The following is a 6,972-nucleotide window of genomic DNA, read 5'->3' on the forward strand; positions in this document are numbered from 1 at the left end:
ACGCATTAGCCTCGCGCTTTTTCAACCCCCTCACAGTGGCGACTCCACTGGGGATAGTGAAGGAAATACTCGTGCTTGTAGGTAATCAAAATAGCCGAAGGGTGAAATGATCCTACCCCGCGTTTATTTCCCCATCAAGTTGGGACGACCTGAAAATCAGCATATTAATGTGAACGGGCAGAACCTCATAACGAATCTCGGCTCCCTCGGGAGTTGGGACTAAGGATACCTTTTTTCGCCAATAGGGGGGTGCATACGCCGCGCATGTTGCCCACTCGGTACTTGTGCAGGTAGTACACCTATCCCGAACCCAATCGCTCGCTCATTAGGTCCCTCTCGCCTGCATGCCCCCTTGGCTTGCACTTGCGGGTTGGCCTCTTGAGCGAAATTCGTCTGTTGAAGACACTACCTCGACCGGGGCATGTGTTAGATCTACGATAGAAGCGGTACCAAGCCAGGCGCAAATACTACCCATAGAAGCCTATCATAAACTACGTGACATATTTAATTTTCAAATCCATGTTTGTAATGTAGTTATGTGTAGCGAACTATGTGACTATGTTATGATTGTGTGTACGAATAATGCTAGACAAATAATGCTAGAAAACCAACGACCTTAAAAATTGACCAAACATTCGTAGACTAATTTGCCGAAGAGTTATACCAAAATACGTGTTCCGCAAGCCCGAACGATCGCCACAAAAATAAGCGACGCTCGGGATGGCCTGTAACGAATCCCACGAACGCTGCACAACGCGTAAAGGACGTTATAAGGCAAGCACGCAAAATTAAAGTCGCAAAAACAAAGTATACGCAAACAGAAAACGAGAACCAGCCAGGGACGCATTTTCAACGCCCCTGGCTGGGCGCCGAAATTTCTCACGCCCACTGCTGGGCGCTGAAGTTGTTGCCTGGCCTTTTGGTCAGGCACAACAGCCTCGGTGCCCGTGCATGAAAAAATATACGTAGCAAAAAAAACTTTTCAAAAAAATTGCTATGAGGGCGTATGAAAAAGCACTCGATTCTAAAAGCGACTTATAAAAAAAAAATAACTCTTTGTGTCGTTGTTAGGCCTCCTACGACGACAATGCTCGGCACCAAAACCGAGCATGCTAATTAAACGACCTTGAATGTCACAATGGGCGAAGTATTCAAAAAAAATAATGTTCGGATAAAGTCTTCAAGAAAAAATAAATGTTCAAATAAATCCGAGTCTAGACTAGGCTATGCCAAAATACAATCCAAATCCTAAGTCTTAGTTGTCTTATCCATAGAATCGGTCCTAATGCTTGGTGTCGTTCTGCAAGTTAAAAGGTTAAACCATATTGAGCCTCCCTTCCTAACATTTAAATCAATAAGCACCCATATGTATTTGTCATCCCTTGCTAAGAATCCACGGCCTCAATACTCTCTCACCAATAAAAAGAATATACTATAGTATTTGCAAAATGGAAACGGTCACATTCTGAAAATCATTCCCCCCATAGTCGCACAAACCCCAAAGTGAACCTAAGGTGTCAATACCGTTAGCAAAAATTAATGGCCTCAGGGCTTAGGATCACATCGGGTCACGACTATCATAGTCCTCTCGAGTCACTCACTCCATGAAATACTACTAAGTAGGGACTAAAAGATTTTCCATGAATGCAACATGACCAACCATGAAAATACCCAAATCGGCATGCCATAAGACAACCATTGGGGTAAAAGCAATACACACTAAAAGAGAAGCCGCACTAATGACTCTAGTCTTGCAAAAATAAAATTCGATCTCCCCAATTAACTACCTTGCCAACATTAAGCAAAATGGCGCATGACGAATAAACACCCAAAGGTTAAAATCTAAAGTGTCAACCAACGAAAGTTATGGTCCAATTAGCCTAAGTCTGAGAGTCGCTTGGTCAAGTATTATAGGCTTACGCCATGTCATTAGTTTGAGTCTAGGCCACCCCCTTGTATTCATACACGGGTTATAATCAGAAAGACTAATGAAAGTTTGAGTCTAAATCACAACTTCCAATTAAATCCCAGAAACTGGAATCTGAAAAGAAACAAAAAATTACTTTCGGTGTAATTCTTTCGTTAAAATTCAATAAGGTAAAAACAACATTTTGAATCTACGCTATTTACACATCTTAAACGACTAAATACGCTTGCAAAGTAAGACAATTTAAAGGTCCACCCTAGGCCTACTAAAATTAAAGGTCCACTGTAGGCCTACCAAACGAGGCTCACTCAGTCTCGCCTCGTGACTCAAAGACCACAACTATCTACCTTTTAGCCCAAATTAAAAAATTGAAGAATTTATGTTGGGGAGGAATCCCAAGAAAAAAGAAAGAAAAAATAGAAAGAGAAAAGGGAGAGCGAAAAGAGCAAGCCAGGGAATACTTATCCCGTAGTGCAACATTTACCTAAGTAAACGAAGGAAAAGAATTGAGTCAACCAATCCAAATCATAAAATTCTACGATGTCTACCCTTTCCAATCCTTATGCTCTTAAACGCCTTCGCTCTGGGGTCCCTGTTCAGCTCATTTAGCCCATCTATGTTCTCATTTCCATAACCCAAGAAACCATTACCTCAACTCTTGTTTTTGAACTTGTTATCAACCGCAAACCACGCACGTCCATTGACACGTGCGTCATGCCCATCATTTCCAAAGCCCAAAACCCATTATTACACCACCGTTAGCATGATAACCATATACCTTGTTCAGACACATCCTGTTGATATACCCTTGAGCCGTCCCCATGCTACTCGTTGTCCTTGGTTGATGTAAGCTCATGACACTAGCTTGAGGTCGTAAAATGTGAATCCTAGCAGATGTAATCCTTATGCTTGACCAAAACCTATACAAATTACCCTATCTCATTCAACCCATCTTTCAAACCGTCTTGAGTCACGAATAAAAAAAGAAGACAAATTAAAAGTACAAAAAATAATAAATAAAAAAAAAAAAACGAACTTTGCAAAGCGCCTTTAAAAATTAGTTTAAAAAGAAAAAGAACATTTAGCGCACAAAAAAAGATTCACAAATATTTGGCACAAAACCAAAAAAAATCTGCCCAGGTATCATTTTCAGCGCCCAGAGCTGGGCGCCGAAATCTTTAGCGCCCCAGCCTGGGCGCTGAATCTCTCTGCTTGCTAAAATTTGTCCAGAAGTGCTCGTCATCTTATCCGCACATGCACGGAAAAATAACGAACACTTGGGGGGTACATCACGTATTCAGATATACGTACCACCAAAAAAATATATGTACTCAAACGAAAAATATAAAATAAATTTTTGGCTTACGGCAAAGGAGCAGATTAAAATAATAATGAACTTCACTTATTCTACCGTTTCAAATAATATGTTTCCACCTCAGAACATACCTATCGAATTCGGCATTCTAAGAAACCATTTTCTATGCTAAGAACTACGCAAGACCTGATTCCAAATTAAATCTATTTAAGGCGGATACGTAGGCAATCCATGATTCGGTCCAACCAATTTGCAAAAATATTAAAGCCCATAGAAAAACAAAGAATAAGAAATAAAGTCCCTTATTGAAATTTAAACCCAAGTCGAAAGAAAGATTTAAGTCAAGGGAAGAATCCAAGTCATCAAGACGCCAAAATAAGCACACATCGAAAAATAATAAGGGCATGTACCCTTGCCAGAAGGAGCACTCACACTCCTAGGCACTTAGCCAAGACTCAAGAGACCGCTTCGCCTCAATTGAATGGGGGCTAGCGCAAACGTCCATGACCTCTAAAATACTCGACTTGACCCTCCCTAAAAGCAAACTAACTCACTTAAAGACTTTCTTTCACCACTAGACATAGTCGTTCGCTTAAAGACCTTCTTTCACCCCTAGACACAGTCATGATCGCCAACAAGTAGTAAGGGCAGTAAGCTTGCAATAAAGAGGATTGTTCTACGGCATCGCCCCATCATTCCTTCGAACTCAGGGCACCCGTTCATGGTAATTCAGATGCTTGCGAATCCCCTTTGAAAAAAAAATCAGACATTGTCAATAGGACTTGGCACTTAACCAAGGCTCGCCCTACTCAGGAATACGACACAGGCATCTAAAATCGAAATCTGAAAGCATCATTAATGGGAAGACATAACAGCAACTGGGGGCTAAAAACTGAAATGAAAGAGCTAGGGAAAGAACTAAGTATACCTTGACCTTTTGTACAGACATACACCAAGTAAATCTAAGTCAATTTGAAAACGGTTTATATTCCCGCCATTCTGGAAAAGACGGCCCTAAAAGCCTAAAGCATATGCCAAACAGGCACAAGTAATATCTTGGCGCCTGCACCCTGGCTTCCAGCAAATCCTTAGACAAGCATTCCAAAAATCATAACAGTATTTTGATTCACTCATGTAATCCTGTACGAACCCTTCTATAAGTCAACCTACTTAGGACACCTCGGATTGTACACAGTAGGACTCGGATTTTAAATGATTTTCAAATGATTTTCAAATGATTTTTAAAAGACTTCTTTGAACCTAATAAAGTGTCGTTGGTTTAAGCTTAGTGTGCGTCCATCTCAACGTTGCAAGTGAGTCAAAAAGATTTTTAAATATGATTATGGGTAAAGAAAGGCACCTAGCTTTTAGTCAAGGCACACTTCAACATGTGACTACCTTGACCATGGCAATGTCGCACAATACGACATTTACAAGAGAAGTAGCAAATCACTACTCGAACATACCCCGCACTAAACGAGTCTGGTTCAAACTATTCATGATCCGTGTCACCATGAATGCATAAAAACGTATGCAAAGCATTATAGCACCAAGCCAATCCCGTAGCTACAATTGGGGGCTTGAGAAAAACACTCTAAAAATGCTCGAAATGACGATTTTATCGCAAATTCTCGACGCTAATGCTATACATATGTCATAGGGGCTCAATCCTAAGCTTTAATCGTGCAAAACGAACCTTAGAATGGCTACAACCCCTCCCAAATTCTAAAGCACTGCTTAGAATATATAAAGTCACCCCACTAACAAGGGTAACTGAAAATCGCGAGTCACCAAAACTCCGATCAAACCACTGCACATAACGCTCGCCCTATAAAGCGCCCGTTACACAGTCTACATCATTCCAAAAAAAGCGAAAGAAAAAAATACTGTCAAAGTTCTGCCCAGAAATCATTTTCAACGCCCAGAGCTGGGCGCCGATATCTTTAACGCCCCAGCCTGGGCGCTGAATCTTTCTGCTAGCCAAGTTTTGTCCAGATACAAAACTAAGAAAGAAACACCTATGAATCATCGCATCGAACGAAGTAATAAGCCGTGCAAACCCACGCAGAAGGTGCTACACTTGTTCGAGCACCTGAACGATTCAGCACGATGAAGTACTCCAAATAATGATATCCCAACACTTGGAGGAATGTTCTAAGACACGCCGTTAGGCCACACAAAGCCTGCGTTGCACCATAATCCCACAGTACAAGTCTAAAAAAGGGTAAGGCACATTGCACTAATGCAAGCACAAGAGGTAAAGACTACTTATCGCCCAAATACAAGCCACACGACTTCTACATTAAGGATTAAAGGTAGCAAAACATTACCTACCACGGAAGGGATAGCTCGTACCTACACGAGCGAAACCCCAAGGCATCTTTCTCGAAAGAACCTACAAAATCGTAGGCCAAAAGGAAGCATCCCAACATGCATACTTGGGGGCTCCAAGCTACGAAACAACCATAACAAAATAAAAAAAAATCTCGAAGCAAATGTTTGAACAATCGAAAGGGCACGATGTTTGAGCCCACTTCATGAATGGACCTGACCCCTATCAAGCTTCTAAGCAAACTATTCAAAATCAGTCATTGCTCAAAAAAAAAATGATTCAAGCAAACTGATTAATGGACCGCACACAACGGCCATTCTATGAACGCTCGTTCGCACATACATATCATCATTCACGAACACGTTCAAAAAATATAAGAGCGATCAAAGTCTTACACCTCAAGGTATGTTCCTCGGGCCATATAGACTCGCCCGACTATTGCAATAACTGTACGCCTTAAGAGCAACAGTTCCTTAAAATAATCGCCCCGAAGCGACAAGCACCATAGTCCACCAATCGGCTACGGCTTCTCAAAGAAAATCATCACGTTCTAAAAACAAAGAAAAAAAACAAAAGAAAAGAGAATACATAGAACTTCCAAGTGAAATAAACGAATGAACAAGAGGCCAACTGTGTCATCAAAAGACCAGCCCAAACAACACTTTCAACGCCCCACCTGGGCGTGAACTATTTCAACGCCCAGGCCTGGGCGCCGAAAATGAATCCAGGCTCAAAAGGCCCTAACTTCTATTGGGCCCTGCCATATTCATTCGGCTTGAAAATTGCCGATTTCTTCACTGAAAGTCGCACCTCACGGCTTTGTTAAAAATAGCACACTACTATAGGAGGTCGCTTGCACATACGAGCGTGACCCCAAACATGATTACAAGATGCAAAAACAACCGACGAGCCCCAACGCTTGGGGGCTCGCAAAAAGGGGGACTCCAACAAGGAGCGCGCAATCAAAATCACATTCCCAGACTGCACCACACACCATATCATGTTTGGATATCTCAAAAAATATATTGTTGAACAAAAATATACACAGTGTGGACCCACTTATAGGACACATCTAATCAGGAAATATTACGACCCACCAACAGGCTGTAATCACCAAAAGCTCTTCTACATAGGCAAAATAAGAAATTCAAAATGGGCTCGCCCACCCTCAGCGGGCGGGGTCTGCGTCACTAGCCGCGCAGGTCCTCAGTTTTTCGAAGAATAAAGTCTTCAAATTTAAAATAGGCTCGCCACCTTCAGCGGGCGGGGTCTACGTCACAAACCACGTAGGTCCTTATTTTCAAAAAAATTTAACAGATTCGTCCACTTCTATCGGGCGGGGTGTCCACCCTCAGCGGACAAGGTTCGCCACCTTCAGCGGGCGGGGTCTACGTCACA

The sequence above is a fragment of the Spinacia oleracea genome, chromosome 3, assembly GCF_020520425.1.
Source record: "Spinacia oleracea cultivar Varoflay chromosome 3, BTI_SOV_V1, whole genome shotgun sequence".
Taxonomy (NCBI): domain Eukaryota; kingdom Viridiplantae; phylum Streptophyta; class Magnoliopsida; order Caryophyllales; family Amaranthaceae; genus Spinacia; species Spinacia oleracea.